The sequence below is a fragment of the Triturus cristatus genome, chromosome 4_1 (genome assembly GCF_964204655.1).
Source record: "Triturus cristatus chromosome 4_1, aTriCri1.1, whole genome shotgun sequence".
Lineage (NCBI taxonomy): Eukaryota > Metazoa > Chordata > Amphibia > Caudata > Salamandridae > Triturus > Triturus cristatus.
Window position 1 is genome coordinate 533,405,920 of NC_140585.1, and position 20,963 is coordinate 533,426,882.

Genomic DNA, 20,963 nt, shown 5'->3' on the forward strand with positions numbered 1-20,963 from the left:
CTCTGCTCAAACATGCCGGTTTTGGAGAAAATAAATACTACAGACATTGATATTGTAGCATTCCTCTCCCCAGAGCTCGGTGACATAAACAAGACAACAGAAATAACTTTCTCCAACCAAGCTATGGAAAGTGCCCTAAGGGAAAACAAAAATCGTTTGGAAGACTGGGGGATTTAGCTCAGAAACCCAGTAATAATAAAATATCCAGGCATTTTGAAAGAAAAAAAAAGGCGCTGACATAGTACAGAAGGTAAAACAAAAAAGAGAATCACAGGAGAGAAAGAATAGCGAGAACATAACAAAATCTGCGACCGGCTCCATCCTGCACGGCACTAAAGAAGGACTGACAACAAGATCGTGGTGTGAATGCTTAATCCAAATCACAATGGACATAGAAGGGGGCAAATGAGAATTCCTGACTAAGGGGAAGAATACCAAAGACTGGTCCTAGTTACCGCAAGCCCTAAATTCCCATCCCTAACACTTTGGGCACACTTTTAATAAGAATAATCTCACTTTCAATTTAAAAATATGCTCTTGGAATATTCGGGGCCTAACTGACAATGAAGACAAAAGGGATGCAATACAACTCCTGATGAGATACGATATCATTGCAGTGCAAGAAACTTGGGCCTGTGTTCAACACCATGGCTGGACTACACGCCTATAAATCATACGCAACAGCTTCACAAGAAGGGGGCCATGCCTCGGGAGGGGTGGCGATTTATGTCAAAAACAATGTGGAAGCACAGGCATCACTACTATACAAGGGAAACTGAGATTATATATTTCTCTAGGCAAAGTGTTTAAAATCTGACACGTTCAGCCAGGATCAACGCTCCATAACTTTAGGGTGTATCTATCTTCATTCATCTAGGTCCAAACGAGAAACAACGCTAACCAGAATGCTACCAGAAATAAGCGACCTCTACTCTCAGCGCCCAGATGATCTATGGATAATAATGGGAGATTTCAATGCTAATCTAATGGAATCAGACCAAAACTCCTTTCTAGTAGCATTGAACAACCACATCTGGTCCATCCAAACATAAGTAGTCAGTACCAATGAAAAGACAACCATGGAAAAAAATTGTCAGCCTATTTCAACCAACTGGACCTCCAAATCCTATATGGAAGATCAGTCACCGACACGCAAGCAGCTTATGCTCACACTTCATACTCTAGACTGGCCACACTGGATTATATATGGGGTTCGATTGCCCACTTTCACACAATTCAAGAATTTGTTGTAATTCCATCAGTGGCAAGCGATCATGCAATCATCGCCTGCGATATCCTGTCCCCGCAATGCCACACGCCAAAAATCTAATTGCTCAGTGAGGAGGAAAGTTTGGAACCAATAAAAATAAATAAGATGGTCAATGAAACATCAGAATGTTTTTTACAAAGAAGTGGAATCCCCCTTGAACAAAGCAACCCAGGAAAATGGTGAATTATCGATGACAAAATCGTGGGAACCCCTATTGGAAGAAAGAAGAGAAAAATTAACCACCGGGATGAAGCCAAGATTTAATAAACTATCTCCAAAAGATGATCACCTTACAAAACAAAAACAAACAATAGTGATAATAAAATGCAAATTGAATAACATCATGCACAAAACCCCCAACAACACTTTTGAACATAGATCATTACAGGCTAATGTCTCAGCTACCCACCGGATCTATAGGAAAGCAAGATTCTTCTACAGGAGAATGATGAAAGAAAAACACTGGGAGAAAGCACATGAAATAATAAAGTCACGAGACCAGAAGCAATTTTGGAACTGATTGAATAATTGCTTTAGATCAAACCAGTGACCAACAACAGCTAACATGTCGCTCATAGCCTGGGAAAACCACATAGAAGAACTCTATGTGGAGGCATCTAGTGTTATTGGCAAATACTTTAAATATGTGGGATCTCAACAACGTATCAAGGAACATGGAGTTACAAAATTGATCCCATGACATAAAAAAAATAACCCGCGTTTTAGTGATGCATCTCATCAAACAAAGGCGATGTGGAGGGGCGCCCGGCCCAAATGGCATCCCGTCCTTGGTGTATAAAGGGATGGCACGGATATGGGCCACAATCATGGCTCCCTTATTCTGGGAGTATATGTCAGGAGGAAGTATCCCTGAGTCATGGAGGGGCTCCCTCCTGGTCCCAATGAACAAAAAAGGCTTGCGATTTAACAGTGAAAACTACCAGATGATCGCACTCCTAGACGGCAAGTGCTATGCCAGTATGCAATTACGAGAACTGACGGCTTGGGTTGAAGCGCGCAAACTGATCCCACATACACAAACAGGCTTTCAAAAGGGATCCCACATCGAAGATAACTTGGGCTGCATGACCCACCTGACTGAGACCATGGTCGCAAAAAAAGGGAGGGCTTTGTATGTAGCATACATCGATTTCCAAACAGCATTCGAAATTGTGGCCTGCCCAAGATTGTGAATACAATTTAAAAACTGGAGCATTGACAACACACTATTAAAAGCACTGGTTGCCTTTTACTCACAAAACTGGGTCAAGAAAAGAGTCTCCTCTGGCTGGTCCAAGAACAAAAAAATAAAACCAACAAGGGACTAATGCATACTGGTCCCAATGCTCTTTAACCTGTACTTGGCAGATTTACCGGTTTGTCTGGCTGCCGCCCAAGCTTTTCTCCCCAAACTTGCTGGAACTAAAATCCAATCACTGTAATATGCAGATGACACAATATTGCTCGACCAAACTCCAATCGGGCTACAGTGCTCTTGACTGCATTGAGACTATACTGTAAAGAAAACAACTTGAAAATAAACCCGGCAAAAACAAAGGCGATTATGGATCGACCATATAGGAAGGCAGTCCACTCACATCGACGCAATGCAAGGAACGGCACAAATCGCTAGAGGGGGCTTTCTGCAGAGCAAGGAAAGCCATGAGTTCACCCGATCTTATTCCCCTAATTCGAGCAATGGGTGCAAAACGCTTACCGTCAGTAGCCTATGGTGCAATAGGCTTTAAAGATAAAATGTCGCCATGGTTGAACAGAGCTCAGTCAGCCTGCTTCCGGAGAGTATTATTTCTACCAACTTCTACCTCCCATGCAAAATCTGTACGGAATTCAATTTGACATCTCAAAAGTGGCTACTAAAAGCCAGGTTCATAGCCTATTGCCTAAAAGCCAAACAAGCCCAGGACCACACGCTAAAGAAGTACATCTGGTCAATGATAAGCAACCCAGAGTCCACCTGGCACGAATTGTTAACACACTGCATAGAAGTACTGGAATCTCGTGAACTATGGTCTGCCCCCATACTCATAATTGCAGAGGCAAAACTATCGACCAAACAAGCAAGGGTAATGTCAGCCAACAGTGACGCACTAACCTTGAAAAATTTAATTCATGGAAGTTGGGCGTCAAAACTTTATAACAGTGGGGGCCTGACACACTACCTGTCCTCTTCCTTAAAGCAAATAGTGAAGCACCATCTAATGAGATTACTGTTTGGTTTGAATCCACTGTTGGCATATAAGTATGGCCAGTGGTATAAAGAAAACTTAGCCACACAGTGGCAGCATGTGGGGGAGAAGAGGAAACATTAATTCACATATTGTGCATCTGGGAGAAACTGCGCACTCTGAGAATTTACTGGCTTTGCCCTATCTGATGTATTTTAAACGTGCGGACATGTGAAGAAGCTCTAGTAGAGTGTATGAAAGGCGACTCAGTGCAACTGGCAGCACGCTTCATGAAATTCATGACAGCAGTAAAAGCCGTGCTTAACTTTGTCAACCATACAGAAATATAATGCACAAAGCTGTGTCAAACGTTTGAACCTGCATTTCTTCAAAGCTGATAAAGTGGTGTTTACATTTTTAATCTTTAGAATAACAGGATGACAAACTGTCACATATCTTTTTATATAATGTTGGAAATTATGCACTTTATATTTAATTTTAACTAAACATGATTGCAATGATTTAAATTAATTGTGCAATAAAACTTTCTATCCATCAACACCATAGGAAATATTTTTATCTTTAAAATGACACCAAAATGATGCAAATCCAATGCAGGGAACTGGATATAAGATTTTATAAGGAATTACTCATTTATAGTACTTAAAAACCCATAGCGCTAGTCTAGGAGCTCTGGTCGCACTTGACCGGGACAAAGTCACATTTTGAGGCCGACAGCAATGCAGCCCTTCTTGGATATCCCACACGATAGGCAATGATCGAAATGTTACCTTCAGACTTTGAAACGTTTCTGGAGCTGTTTCTGCCGGGTTCCCTTGATGCTCTTCACCAGATTCAGTGAGGGTTAGCGAGCTTGACTTTTAGGTAGCTCCCAATCAAACTCTGGAAGTCTGACCTCTGTAGTTCTTCAGCACGACTAACCTGGAATCTGGGCCGGGTCACGGTTGAAGGTGGCAGGCTTGGATCTCGTGGTTGAGTCAGTCACCATATGGAGCTTTTTTCCAAAGTTGCTCCAAACTTCTCCAGACTTCTAGAACTTCTTTCTGAAGTTTCCCGTGAGGGTCCAAAGTGTCCAAAACACAATCCAAGGGTCTGAAGGCTCCAAGGCGGTCCTTGAAATGTTGTTACCACAATTCAAACAAGACACGTAATAAACAACCTTAAAAGTTCACTGGACACAATCCAGGCAGTGAATTATTGGTGTTGATGGTTGAGGTGAGCTCGGTTAACCTGTAGCTTGCAGGGAGATCACTCTTTAATCCTTTTGAAGCAAGGTGCATCCACAAGGCAGTAATTCCAGATAATGCAGCAGGCACAGTCAATCAGAATGCAGGGCCTGGTGGTGCAAATCAAGTTTACAGCTTGCCAATCCTCCTTCCCTTACTTCAAGCAGAAGACCTGAGAGGCTCTGCTCCTTGCACATATTTATTAAGTGTACTCTGGTATGAGCTGGAGAGCACTCCCGTTCAATGAGGTACAAGGCAACACACCAGAGCATGACCAATTCCTCCAAAATTGGCATATTCTTCCCAGAAAGCACTATTCTTCAAAAATTCAGCACGACTGAAAGCTTTTTGAAGAGGAGAAAAAATAGCTAACTAAACCAACCTCCAGTATGGCTCATTTCCATACCTCTCCCCTCCCTAACATCTTAAGCCTGACATCTGGCTGTGTCAGAGGGAATAGGGGATTCCTTCCTTAAGCCTGCAACCTGGCTGGATCAGAAGTGATGGGGGTAGGTAGACCTGGCCTTCCCTGCCTGATCTGTTCCTCCCTTATAGCCTCATGTTTTACAACCCCTCCCCCCTGCTCTGGCATTCCTGTGTTGCAGATCTATCTCCAGCAAATAACGTCTTCCCGGTTGAGCCACATATCACTTCATCAAGGCAGGCTAGCTAGTTCTGTTAACTCTGACCAATCAGGAAGGACTGCAGGAATGCTGAATTTCGGCTTATAGACAAGAACATCTATTTTCTGTACAATATAGGATACATTCAACAACAGCATACTGCTGGCTTTATCAATAACATTCTCTAAAGTCTTTAAATGTTATTTGTATCCAGTTTTTGTATTTGTAATGTTATCCTATGGGGCTAGGCATCTACAATGGGGACACTGTAAGGTGCAATTTCTCCATCACCAGGGCATATAAAAAATCGTTTATAAACATCCTGCTTATAGTTACATGACCCCCACCCCTGGGACACCTAAGGAAGCCCTTGGGAGTCCTGAATATGCACAAATAGGAGTCCTGAATATGCACAAATAGTGAAGATCCTCACTCCACAGTTCTCCTAGCACCAAAGTCGATTTTGGGGGCACTTTACTTCAAAGGGGGAAGTGAAATATGCCATTTCTCAATCCCCAAGATATACAAAACATATTTCATAAGGACCTTGCTTACAATGTCCTCCCACACCCCTGGGACACTTAGGGGAGACCCTTGGGGTAACTAATATGTATTTTAAATGCCCCTACATCCAAAGTCGAGTTTGGGCACAATTTGCTTTTAAAAGCAATCCTGCAACACAGGGCTGCTTTTAAAATGACCTGAGGGTCTCAGCAGTGCACACGTGCAAGTGCAATAAAGGCTGTATCCCTCGAAACTGTGACACTCTAGTATATGCTAGGGACTTAAAGGTAGTTTTACTACCCCTGCCCTATTATCTAATAGGGACGTATAGGGTATGTGTTATGGCCTATGTACCTGGGTCTGTGGCCCTGCGTTGTTGCTCACCTCAGTTCCTGTTGCTGAGTGACCTGCACATTTTACTGGTCATCATTGACAGCACAATGAGTTGTCCTGGTGCTGTGGACTGCGGGTTGGGATGGGGGTCCTGGAAAGTGACAGTTGAAACTTGACCTGCTGCAGGGGCTGATGATCTGTGTATGGAAGTTAAATAAACATTTGAAAATAGACGCAGTGTTTATGAGCTTTCATTAACTTATCATTGGCGACAAGCGCCTGCTGGGGACAAGCATGCGAGGACCTTCAGCTTCCTCATGAACCCACAAGCAGCGTCTTCAAACTTTTACAAGATTGTATCTTATGACAGGTGAAACGGTCAGATTGCAAGCACTTTAAATATCATAAAGGATTCCTAACTCTACCTGCCTGTAGCTCAAAGTTGTGGCCGTATATTTTCGGAGCCTCCATTGTTCTAGTGACTCGGAAGACTGCAAATGGCCTGTTCTACTCTGTGAACTGCCAGCACGTAAGCTATGTGCGCTTCTAACCATTTCACTGCATTCACAGGAATCTGGCAACCACCCACACAGTATTAACTTTCGGGGTACACGGAGCGATGGTGTGATTCTTCATGTTAGGATTGTCTTGACGATGCGAGGAGTGGCAGCATGAACAGTATTGGCACATGAACCCATTTGAACTGTTCCAGGTTGCTGAGCATGCGCGGCGACATCTTCGTTGCTGCAGTTGTGCGATCGTCGTCATTTTCTCAGTTCTAGCTATTATAATATGCTTGTGTAAGAGCGGTGATGCGCACACCATTCTTCAATTTCGGCAGCTGTGCAATCAATGTTATTTTAGAGTTTGGGCTATTACAACATGCCTGTGTAAGAAACAAATGATCAGTGGTAGAAATATAGGAATCCTGGTGCTCCAAGGGTGAGGTCACTCATTATCTTAGTCTATCTATAGCTGAACAGTACTGAAGGGTGGAGAGAACCACCAGCCTCCCCAAATCTAGTGGCCATTTTTTCTGTATCTCTACTTAACCTTGAAAAAGTCGCAGGATTGTATTCCCACTGCGGTGACGAAACACGCGTTGGCTGGCTAAGATCTTGTTTGAATAAAAAAGGAACCTGAAGAAAGAAAATAAAGGAACAAGGAACTTTATTGTGCTGTTTATTTTGTATTCAAGTGGACTTATGTGTGCTACTGCTGTCCAGTATTTGTTGATTATTTAACGTGTGCTGGGGATTGTTATTGAATATGCCTGTGTAGGTGCGGTGACATGCACACCCTTTCTTTTGGTCAATTTGAAATCCTAGTTTCTGGTGACCACAACTAGAGTGTACACGTTGATGGGCTCACCTCTACTTGGCATCTCAATTATTGAATTATCTTTAGCACTCTTCAGGCAAGTGCGTTAACGTACACACCAATATTCCTGGTATTTACAATTTACTCTTTTGGTGTGTGTATGGTGATACATACACCCCAGGTAACAATTGCGGCATAACGTGCTTTTATATGATAATTGATGTTTGTGTACAAACTGTTTATTTAGTACAACAATAGTGTTCTTATTGTGTATTATAGTCCTTGAAGTTATATAAACATTTATCTAGACTGTTACAATTTGGTTTCTTCTTCCCCCATGGTATCATCCAGTATGTCCCAACCACCACAGTTTCTTTCTGATAAGGGGGATCCGATTTAGCCATGGAATAGATTGAAGTTATTATTTGATTCGTATTTGGTTGCTATTGGTGGTGACAAATGTTCAGCATTGAGAACACAGGCAGTATGGTTATATAATTTGGGAGTTGAAGGAAGACATGTGTATGAGAGTTTGGATGAAATTGTCTTGGGGCGTGGTGAGGGTGAGCCGGATAATGTTTTTTACATGTCAGTCATGATGCTAGAAAAGCATTTTGGGTCAAAGGTAAATGTTGTGTTGGAGCGTCATAAATTCTTTACATGGGTACAAGGTAAGCAAGAAAAATTAGAAGCTACGTCCAACTTTAAAAACACTTGCTCGCACTTGTAAGTTAGAGCAACTCACAGACTCCCCTTAGTAGGAGACCAAATAGTGAGTTGCATTAATGATGTCACGGTCCAGCAAAAATGTCTTGCTAAAAATCTGGATCTGAAGGAAACTATAGCCATTATGGAGGGCATGGAGAACACTAACAAGTGTGTGTGTGAGATGAGGAATGACAAAAGTAAAGATACCCTACCTGAAGAGAGCGTAGTGCATGAAGTTAAGAAGGATGAAGAGAAAGGTAGTGAGATAAAAAGACAGGTCAGTAGTGAGACAAACAAGAAAACTATTAGGAATGAACAGGGGAGTACTGGACGTGGTACTGCTGGAATTAGATGTTTCAAGTGTGGTAGTGAAGGTAATTTATCTAATAGTCCTGGTTGTTTTGCAAGGTATGCTACATGTAAAAAGAAGAGACATTATGCACGTGTATGTCATAGTGCCACAGGGCAAGTGGTGCATTGTGTGGAAAAAGAATAGAAATTTGTTTTGAGTGTGAGGGATGATGGTGTAGTGGATGGTGACAAGTTGGAGATGCCTGAGTACAAGATTTTGGTTGGAGGGAAACAGTTGTCAGTTTTAGCTGATTCAGGATCGCCTTACACTATGGTTGGTGACAAGAATTGGGAAGTTGTGTTTGGGAAAGATGGGATTGAGTTGTCCCCGCCTGATATCAATCCGGTGGGTTATGGTGGTGTCAAGATTAATGTGCTTGGATATTTAGTGATGAAGATACAGTTCAGTGACAGGGAAACTGTAGGGAAAATACATGTTGCAAAATGAGGTGATAATCTGCTTGGATTGAGTCACCAAAGGGATATGGGCATCACTTTAAATCCTAACACTCCTGAAAAGGTATTACTACTGTCTACGGGTCAATTGTCTGAGGATGTGTGTTCACAATTTCCCAAAGTTTTCAGTGGGGAGTTGGGTTTGTTGCAGAATTTTTTAACACAAGATTGTGTTGAAGCAGGGAGCTCAGCCATTTGTGAGAAAAGTAAGGAAAGTACCCCATTTGATGATGGAACCCTTAGATCGTGAATTGAAGAGGTTGTTGGAAGCTGGTGTGATTGAGGAAATAGAGTGCTCAGAATTGTTTGCTCCAATTGTTTTGGCATCCAAGGATGGTGGAAAAGGGATTAGAATGTGTGTGGACTTGCGGGGGCTCAACAAGTACATTTTTGGTGGACAAACAACCTCTGCCGATATTTCAGAGACTTTAGCTTTGATCAAAAATGCAAAGTTCTTCAGTGTTATGGACTTGTCCTCTGCTTACCACCAGGTGTTACTTCATCCGGATTCTAGGCATCTCACATCATTCGTGACTCCTTTAGGTGCATTTAAGTTTATTTGGAAGCCCTACAAATTAGCTTCTTCAGCTGCTTGTTTTCAAAGGGTCATAAGCAATGGCTGGTAGGGATTACATAAAGTACTTATTTTTCAAGATGATATCCTGGTTTATGGCAAGGATAATCAAGAGTATGACAAGCAGCTGTGGGACGTCTTACATCGGTCACAAGATGCCGATTTGGTGATGCAGAAGGAGAAATGCAAATTTTGTGTAACTTCAGTGAACTATTTGAGGCATACAATTTCTGGAGAAGTAAGTTGTCCTAAACTGGATTTGGCTGAGAGCCTTGTAAAAGCACCAACACCTGTGAGCAGAGACCAAGTGAGAGCCTTTTTTGGGACTGGCTGAGTTTTGCTCAAAGTTTGTACATCATTTTCCTAGCCTGTCCTTGCCAATAAGGTAATTGATTAAGAAAAATGCACAGTTTGTATGGTCTGAGGAGTGTACTCTTGCTTTTAAAATCATCAAGGATATTATAGGCGGCATGCCTATGTTAGGGCAACTTTGATGCTTGCAAAAAATCAGTACTGTCAACAGATGCCAGTATGAGTGGGCTGGGAGCAGTCCCCAAACAAATTTTGGATGGTGAATAAAGGATTCTAGCCTTTGCTTCTCTTTCACTTAGAGGACCAGAAGAGTGCTATTCTGTGATTGAGCTGGAAGCACTGGCTGTGTACTGGGCTATCCATCACTTCAAGTTCTTCTTGTGGGGGATACCGGTGGTAATTAGATTAGATCACCGGCCATCATGTCAGGTTTTCACATGGGGGGAGGTGGAGCATTTGTTTCCATGGATTAAGCGATGGATTGGCGGTTTGACGGAATTTAATTTTATAGTGGAATATGTGCTTGATCAAAAGAACCTAGTAGCAGACTGCTTATCTAGGTTGCCTTTGAACCAGAGTGGGGAGGAGGTTGAAAATTCATTGCTTGGATGGGTGTGTGAATCAGCAGTTTGTACTGATGAATGGTCTTTAGCATGCCAAGAGGACAAGGATTCGGAAGTGCTCAAAGAATTTACTGTAAAGGGTTGGCCAGAGGACAAAGAGGTGCCAATTTCCTTGAAGGGTTTCCTAAATGTGAAGGATGAACTATGCACGATGGATGAGAAACTTTTGAGGGGAAACAGAGTGATACAACTCTGTGGTTTTAGAAATAAGCTGATTAATCTAGCACATGAAGGGCATCTGGCGAGGAATTTAACAAAGGCAAGAGTTGGTGAGTGGTATTGTTGGCCTGCAATGGACAGACAGATTGAAAAAGTTGTGAAGGATTGCTGGTAGTGTGCTAACCGTGATAAGAGTAAGATGACGTGTGTGGTTCCTTTGTCACCTGTGGAGATTCCTGTGGAGCCTTGGTCCAAGCTAGGGTTGGATATTGTTGGCCCTTTCAAGCTTCTGGCACATGATGAACGCTATATGTTGTTGTTAGTCGATTATACTTCCAAATGGGTGGTGCCCTTTGTTAACAACAAAACAGTGATTGAATTTCTCTCTGAGGAATTTTCCAGAGTGGGTATCCCCAAGTATCTCTTCACAGACAATAGTGTACGATTTACACCCCAGGAGATGTGTTTGTTTCTCAAGGAATTGTACATTACATATTTCAAGACAGCACTGTATTCTCCGCAGGCTAATGGTTTAGTGGAGATTATGAACAAATTAGTGAAGAGTATGCACAAAGAGCATTACTGACCAGGGCTGACCTAAAGTGCATGCTCAGGGAGACGTGGTGAGCTCATTGTAATACACCCAACTTTGTGTCATTAGTCTCCCTTTTTTCTATTTTGTTGAAATTGGAGGGATGGAGGCTGAGCACATGGAAGAGCATCTCCAGTCCAAAAGAATTTCTCACCAGTTTAAATATAAGAATAGATTTGATGAGAAGCTGTGTGTCCAAAACAGGACCTGGAGGGTTGGAGAGGAAGTGTTGGTCAGGAGGCCAGGATTCTTAATGAAGGGGTGCTCCAGACTTATGGGACTATTTGTGATCATGGAATTGAGGAAGAATGTAATGGTGTTGAATTCTGGAGGTGTGGAGTATGTCTAGACTGGCCAAGTAGCATGGCAGTTCTCTGAAGACTAATAGAACTTTAGGTGCTGATGGTCTTACTGACCAGACAGTTAAACTGGAAGGGCAGAGTCAAATTTTGACCAAAAGGCTATTTACCAGAAGGTTGAGGTATCGAACCGTCTGGCTTAGAGATTATTATATGAAATTAATTTGTTTTTTTACATATGAGGCTTGGTATTGTGGAAATGGTCACATTTATGGTTGGGTTTAATTAATTCTCTGGATGTCTCATTGCTTATGAATATATTAATGCTTTGCATTCTATGGTTTTATTTAATTGTTTGTTGTTCTTGATTTGTTTCTGTTTTTGTTGTTGTGGTAATTTTTTGTTATGATACTGTATTGGGGTAAGATGTGTTATCGTCTATGTACCTGGGACTGTGGCACTGCGTGGTTGCTCATCTCAATTCCTGTTGCTCAGTGACCTGCACATTCCACTGGTCATCAATGACAGCAGAATGAGCTGTTGTGGTGCTGTGGACTGCGGGGGAGGTTGGAAAGTGACAGTTGAAACTTGAGCTGCTTCAGGGGCTGGTGGTCTGTGCATGGAAGTTAAATAAACACTTGAAAATGGATGCAATGTTTATGTGCTATCATTAACTTATCATTAGGTCATGCCAATTATAGTTGTACCCTACACATAGTGTACCCTATTGAATGTGTGTGTTTTCACTGTGTTTTCAACATTGCACTGATACTGGACCCTATTAGAAAGAGCTCAGGGACAGTCAGAGTCAGTTACCACCAACTCCAGTCAGCAAAAAAAAAGGGGCTTCACAGGGCACACAAGATGACCTTGCACCACTATCCCCTTCTAGTTCGGGGGCATCTATATTCCTTGACGGGGGCCCTCAATAATATCATTGATGATTACGGGGAAGAGAGTGGGGCCAGCACATATCCTTGTCTCACCCCTCTACATGTTAGAATTTGGTTTGTTAGTGCCCCTTGGAAAACTCATCGCACCTGAGCATATATTTCTTGATGGAGTCTAACCAGTTGGCCAAGAAGGACGTCAAGAACCCCTAAAGTTTCTAGTGATGCCCAAAGGAGTCCCCGAGGGACCAAATCAAAAGCGACTTTGATGTCAACAAAAGCTATATACAGAGGACCTTGTTTAAGCCTTGTTTACTTCCAGATTATAAGGAGCAGCCTCAAGACCTGATCTGTGGTGCTGACTTTGGGTCTGAACCCGGCCTGGTTAGGGGTTAACATTTCTGCACCCTCAATCCAGTCATTTAATTTATTTAGCAACTGTCTCCATAAAACCTTTGGTGAATATCCAAGAGGTTTATTAGCTTATAATTAGCATGGCTTCTCTGGTCCCCCTTTTTATAAATAGGGATAAATTCCACCCCTTTCCATGTGTCGGAGCATCTGCAGCTATGTCATTGCTTGAGCAGTTGACATATGGGGCCCAAACTGATGTAGCATGGCTCAGTAGCTCACCAGGGATTTTATCTGGACCCGGGTCCTTGCCCAGTTTAATTGCAGTAATAGCTACCTTAGATACTCTCGTATGCTTCAACCCCCAATTTCCTGTGTTACTGTCTCTCTAATGTGCTGCTTTACCTCTCCCTCAATCCGGTTTTACTTTTATTTTATCCCGATCACTTCGATTGCGTTTCCCTGCACCTGCTCACCTCACCTGCACTTCTGTTGCCCACCCACACAGCAGTTATGTTATGTTATGTTATGTTATGTTATTTATTCATTTCTATAGCGCACGGCTACTCAAAAAGAGTGTCCCGGCGCTTTAATGGAGAAAGAGATAATACTGTAACATAAAAAAAACATAACACTAAATAAAGCTAACAGAAGACTGGGCCAGAGATTCACGGAGAACCAGCTACTGAGTAAACAACCAAGTTTTAAGGCCTTTCCTAAAAGCTAAAAGGCTGATGGCTCCCCGCAGGGCCAGTGGTAAAGAGTTCCACAGCTGAGAAGCCAGCAATCCAAACGAGCGGCCTCCGAGGCGCGCTTTCTTTACCCGGGGGACAACAGCAAGATGCAGGGCTTCCGACCTCAGAGACCTGGTTGGATGGTAAAAAACCAGTCTCTTTTGGAGGTACTTGGCTCCCTCCTTGTGAAGAGCTTTATAGGCCAAGGTCAACGCCTTAAAAGCGATCCTCTTGCGAATAGGAAGCCAGTGTAAAGTTGCCAGCAGGCCCGAGGCCCTGGATCGCCTGCTAAGGCCAAAAATTGCCCTTGCAGCGGCATTCTGTACCACTTGAAGCCGCTGCAACAAGTACTCTGGGAGGCCCAGGTAGAGAGCGTTGGAGTAATCCAACCTGGACCCGATCAGAGCCTGGACAGTCAGCGTCCTGTGTTCCACGGATAACAGGGGGAGAAACCTCCGCAGCATCCTGAGGACGCCAAAGCAAATGCCCGACACCCCCAGGATCTGGGATTTCAAGGTAAGCCTGTTATCCATCTTCACCCCCAGATTCTTAGCAACCTGAGAGGAACAGGACGGAGGGAACATATCCCGTGGCCACCAGGTCTGCCAGTCTGGTTCTGTATCGCACCCAAAGAAAAGTACTTCGGACTTGTCCGAATTGCACTTAAGGCTGTTTAGATGGAACCAATGAAAAACAGCCCCAAGGCAATCCCGAATGCTCTCCCCATCAAAGTCGCCTCCTCTCTTACAAGAGAAGAGGAGCTGGGTGTCGTCCGCATAGGATACGATCTGGGCGCCATGCGACTCCACCAACGCCGCCAATGGGGTCATAATGATGTTAAAGAGGGTCGGGCTTAAAATAGAGCCCTGTGGGACCCCGACTCCCAGAGGCGGCATCACGGCGGAATCCGGCGGGGCCCAGATCGACTGCCGGCGGCCGGCTAGAAAAGAAGAAAACCAATCGAACACCGTCCCCCGTAGGCCTATCTCGAAAAGTCTAGCGAGAAGACCAACATGGGGAACGGTGTCGAATGCCGCCGACAGATCTAACATCACCAGCATGACTTTGCCCCCGGAGTCCAGAACCCCTTTAATGGTTTCCGAGACCTCCAGGAGCGCAGTCTCAGTACTGTGGTGGGGACGAAAGCCCGATTGGGTGGCGTGCAGGATCCCATTAGATTCAAGAAAGTTGGAAAGCACGCCTTGGACGTGCTTTTCCAGAATCTTCGTAAGGGCCGGCAGCAGAGAGATGGGCCTATAATTAACCGGGGCCTTCGGATCCAAACCAGATTTTTTAAGCAATGGAATCACCTTTTTTCTTAATTAAAAAAAGTATATTATTTTGCAGGGGCAGTCACCCAATAATGCTAATCCATCCACTTTACAGCAACAAAAAACGTTCATATTAGTAGAAAATCATATTTTTTTCTGTACCAATCCATCCTGGTTCGGTAAATGAAAAAAGATGGCGCCCACGTTATTTTGTAGGCACATGCATGTTTTGTGGCACATATGTGCAATTACATAACGAAGCATGTGTGCGCGTACATCATTACACAACTGCACTCCAATGAAATGCCAAAAGAAGCACCTACATCATTTGGCCTTTGTTCTCTCTTTTTTATTTTAGCCAATGCTCTGCTGCATTGGAAAACAGAATTGGAAAAGCCAGTAGGTCCAAAAGGTGAGTCCTATTAGTTTTTCCAGTGCTTGTTATATATGTCTCAACAAATTAACTTTCCTTCCCATGTCCTGTATCTTGTCCATTCTTACTCTCTTCCTCACCCTGATTAATTCGTATATCACTGCTAGCAAGAGGCCTTTGATATAAAACAACAGTAGCAAATAGATGTAATTTACTTTCTTAAACAACTCCGAATTCAACCTCTCTAAATAACCTACTGGTGATAGCCAGGAGGTATTTGTAGTTAGGACCAAAGTTTCCATAGGAAATGCATTTATTGTTTGGACAATAACTTTGGCGCCGCTTGACGAATCTTTATGAAAGTTTCACAAAACGTCAACTTTTTGGTTCAGCTGCTGTGTTGAAAGTTTCAGGGTGATTCGTCAAGCAGGGGCCAAGTAAAAAGGAGGGGTCCCAAAACGTGTTTTCCCCTTTTTATAACTATGGGGAGTTTTCATTTTTTGAACATGACTGCAGCCCAAAACGCTGAAAGGAATTGCTCCAAATTTGGCAGAAAGCTAGATGTTGGTCCAGAAAGTGTCCTTTTTCGATCTGGTGTAAATCCTTAAAGTAGTTTCAGAGATATTTACATTACAATAATACATAGATATCTGGGGACGCAAGTCCTTGTAGTGGACACGCGGATCCTACTGAAATTTGATTGGCTTACCACACTTCAACCAGGAAATGTTGGCAGCCATCTTGTGACTTGGCACAAAGCTGAGTCCCACAACAAATGTAAAAAAAAATGAAAATGGGGCTGGGTAGGAATACCCTGACCCCTCAGATATGGTGTGTGAGAAGGGGGTGTCCCACAGGTAGCCAGCACAAAAACGCAAAAGCATTTTAAAAAATTTTACCACAAATTCGCGTGTGGATCTGTGGCAAAATTAAAAAAAAGACGCACAGAAGCCCCCAGGTGGGCCAAATCCTGAGGGCAGTTTTTATAATAATGCCTGGGGTGCCCATACGGCACCTCTACGCTATGGGGACTGCCACCTTCCCGAGGCTATTTGTTAAACTAGTGCGGGGGAAGCCCATGGGCCCCCCGCAGCCCTGGGGTCACAACCTCCCTGGGGCTTTAAAGTTGAAATAATGCAGGGGCTGCATGGACAACCCCGCAGCCTTGGGGACTGCCAGCTCCCCAGGGCTTTAGTCAAAATAAATGCGGGGGGCACGTGGCCCCCAAAGACCCTGGAACCACCACCTCCCCAAGGCAATTAACAATAAAATGTGGGGGGCCCTCATGCCACCCTGCAGCCCCTGGGCCACCACCTCCCTGAGACTCAAATAATATAATGGAAGGGGTCCGTTGTGGGCCCCAGGGATCACCACCTCCTCGGGGCTAAATGAAACAAAGGAGGGGGGAATATAGCTCCTCTCCTGGAGCCCTAGATGGCCCTGGGGACCGCCTCCACCCAGGGCCTGCTCCTAGCTTTTTGCTATGGTTTGGAGGGAGCTTCATTGCTCCCGCCAAGTCATAGCAAACTGTTCTCGCTTTCAGCAACCTAGAGCATTGACATGCTCTTTCTTGCTGAAAGCGTAGCACAATTGCTTTTGCATAGAGGGAGCTGCATGTTCAGCAGCTCCCTCTGTCCAAAAGCAATGCCGGCTCCCCCAGGATGTGGGTAGTCAGCAGAGACAGCAGGGGAGTTCACCAGCTGTACAAAATGGGTACCCTGGGTGGGACCAGGGCACCCACACTACATGCCAGACTCCAGAAATGGGGTCCCGGGCCCGAAATGGGCTTAGAAGGGTCCATGTGGAACCTCTCCCCTTTTTAAAAAAAATGTAAACAAAAAGAAAGAAAAAAAGGGCAGGCCCCAGGGAATGGGGTCTAACGGGCCAAAATCAGCCTGGGAGGGGGGCTGCTCGGTCCCCCTTCCTTTAATAAAAAGAAAAATGTCTGGGCCCCAGGGAATGGGGTCCAAGGTGCCAAAATTGGCCCAAGGAAGGGGGTGTTTGGCCTCCCTCCCTTAAAGTTATGAAATAAATGTTTTAAAAATAGGATGGGTCCTGGAGATGGGGTGTCGGGGGCCAAGATCAGCCTGTGGAGGAGGGCCCGTGGCCCCCTCCCCTTTTCAAAATAGGCCTGGTGCCGTAGGGATGTGCTGCCCGGGCCAAAAACTGGCCCAGAGAAGTTGGCCCCATCACAGAATAAATAAAAAAATAACAGCAAGCTGTCGGAGGCCCCGCCCCTTTCTTCACCACTCTGCAAGTGTGCCTCCTGGCACACTGCTGGTTGGGGGATGCAGTCCTCTTTGGTCCAGAGGGTCCTTGGTGGCCAACAAGCCCTACTGTTACCTCCAGTAAGTCCAACACAGTGGGACTTCATTCCCCAACCAGCAGCCTGCCAGAAGGTGTATTTGCAAAGTGGTGGAGAAAGGGGGTGGGGCCTCTGGCGAATTGCAAGATTTTTTTCTCTTTTTTTTTTGGAATATGGGTCTTTTGGCCCCCCTTCCCTGGACTGCTTTGGGCCCCGGGACCCCATTCCCAAGGGCCTGTTCCTTTGTTAAATTCCTTTTTTTGTAAAAAAAAAAAAGTGAGGAGGCCCCCCTCCCAGGTTGATTTCGATCCCGGGGACTCCATCCCTTGGAGCAAAACTTTCTTTAGTTTCTTTTTACATAAAGGAAGGGGAGCTGTGTGGCCCCCTTTCCCTGCATCACTTTTGGCCCTGGGGACTCCATCTCCCGGGGCTTGCCCTTTATATCTTTTTAGTTGGGAGAGGGGCCATGCAGCCCCCCTCCTGAGGCCAGTTTCGGGCCCGGGGACCCTACCCCCCGGGGACAGGCTTTTTTTTTTTTAAAGGAAGAGGTGGGCCAAGCGGCCCTCCCTCCCTGGGCCAGCTTCAATCCCGGGGGCCTGGCCACTTCGTTGGGGACCGTGGGGGGGGAGACTCAAAGCCCCCACAGTCTCTGCCAGCTCCGCACTTCCGGCATTGCTTTGAGACCCAGGAAGCTGCTAACATGCAGCTCCCTGGATCCCAAAGCAACGTCTGTTTCCTTGCTCAGTTGACAGTGGGCAGGGAAACAGATGTGCAAGGAAACAGGGAGTCTGCCAAGCCATAGTAAACTGCAATGTCCAAGTGGTGGGAACAGAAGAAGAAACTATGCATTGTTCCCCAAAAGATATCTTATCACAGGCCAAGAAATACACTAAATTACAGTCCGTTTTCACAAAGTCCCACATTCACATCTTTGCACTTTCTTCTTTCTGAATCTTGTGAATAGGCTTTTACTTTTGTTACCTTTTACTGGTATTAAATACTTCTCTCTATCCTCTCTTAGTTTAATCAGCAGATACGCTTTCACCAAAGGTATTTGTAACTCCACTGCCCCAGGAAGACTAGAGCATCTTTGCATGAAATATTCTCTGATCAGATTCCTATCAGCAGGTGTCAGCGAGGACAAACTTGCAAAGGAGTCAGCCATACCACATTGGTGAGAGTAGATTGTATTTCAGACAACCATGGGATGTCTATTGGTGCATCCAGCTTAGTTACATTTTTACTTATGCTTTGTCTCAGTATTGCTTTTTCTCTGAAAGCTGGATGTATCCACAATGAAGTGGGGGCCCAATTTACTCTATCTGTAATACAGGACAGACTGATTTCTTGTTGTACCACTTAACCTGGCAAAGCTATGGGTATACTTTAAAAGGCATAAATAAATATGTTTACTTTTACCTGAATCCTTGTTGTATTTTTATACCCCCACACATTTGCGTCATGAATAAGCATTGGAACCGATTTTACTTTATATCTCTTTACCGCGGTATCAGGGGTATTATATTGGCATTTAATGTCAATGCTAAGAGCCCTCCTAAATTGGGCATTCCTAGCCATCTTAATGATTGAAGATAAGACCACATTAGGTGATGATCAAAATCAAAACTTGAGTACAAAAAATGTTTTTCTTATTCAAATCATGCGTGCCTACATGCGTGCCTTTCTACAATGATATTCTATGTCATATTCCCATTGCTTTTTTAGAAGTCGTTTGAGTGTTAACACTAAACATTCAAACAAAAGGTAACCGGAGGGCATTTCAAGGCACAAAATGGGCCTGCATAAAAAATGCCCAGTCCTAAATCATCAGATGCTCCTATAGGGTGTTATCAAATTATAATAATTTCAAAATTTATGGCAAACACCTAAATATTAATAGAATAAATTATATCTATATCTCAAGTAAGATCCTAATTATACAACATTCTGTGTTATAGTTACATTTGTACAAGTGAGTTGAATTAGAGCGTATTGTATCTGTTACTGAGTATTCATCCTATGCATATACTCAAGCATGAGTGGACAGCTTACATAGATAACCTGTGATATGAATAAATATTCTAGGTATACAAAACAACCAAAATGTATACACACATGTTCAATGACTGTGTATTAAATGATTGTGTGGTAAAATTCAGTTGTTTGTAAGGAAGTATTGGCAATAATGTGTTACATTACTAATGTGGTATTTATCTTCTTTTCTCTTTCTGCCTTGATAAAGCGATTTATATGAGAAACGTGTTTGCTGTATTTTGTGCATTTCAGATATCTATACTTATTCCAGATCACTTTTCTATGCACCATGTTCATTTGTATATCTATAGGATGACTATTTTGTTGATCTACATATTCAGATCCTGTAATATAATATACAATCATAGATGATTCTGACTGCCTAGGTGTATGATGTATCAATACATGTACATACAACCAACATAGGATGTTGGTTGTATGTACATGTATTGATCAGTGTGGGAATATGAATGTGACTGTGGTATCTGAAAGGAAGTGTGTGGATGTATAGTATTGATCCCCCAGATGACGAACCTTCCTTTTTTAGGGAGAGGTCGAGGGAGAGGCAGGGGCAAACAGAAGGCTACTCCAGGGGTGCAGTGGGAGGGTTTGGAACAGAGAGTGACCAGGAGCATGGCAAAGGAACCAACGCCAGGGACGAGTCGGGAAGTTTATCCCTAGTACTAAATCTGTCGGATACAACATTGTCGGATGTACAAGTCACTATACTGGAGAAGGGCCTGGGATATGTGCCCACTAACACACTTGACATCTTTAAGATTCAACAAGAACTAGCAGGTTTCGTTAGGAATATTCGCCTCAGGGTGTTTTTTGGTGACCACAATGCAGAGGAACCAGAGGAGAAGGGGGACACTAACTTTCGCCCCAAATCTAAGTTTACGCCAGCACTAGGACAACTTCCAATGGAGGTGGAGGCATTCGAACAACCTGTAATTCATGAAGTAGAATTGCTATCTAGACAAAAGTTTTCCACGTTTATGAATTTGTCCACCAAAGAAAGAAGGGCCCTTGATGAGCTCAAAAATAACAAAGAAATTGTAACAAAACAGGCAGACAAGGGTGGTGCTACTGTAGTATTGAGTAGAATTGCCTATGAAACAGAATGCCTGAGACTCCTTGCAACAGCAGAAATTACAAGATACTAAGACAGGATCCCACTGAAGACATTAAAAAGGAAATTGCTCTTATGGTAGAAGAAGCCACTCAGAATGACTGGATTACAGAGAAAGAAGGTAGATTCCTCTGTCAATTAAAACCAGCGACCCCATATTTTTATATTCTTCCGAAAGTGCATAAACCAACTAGGCTTCCACTAGGGAGACCTATTGTCTCGGCTATGGGGTCCCTTCTGGAGCCGCTGTCACAATTTTGTGACTTCTTCTTCAAACCTATGGTACAATCCAGACCGGCGTACCTAAAAGATACGA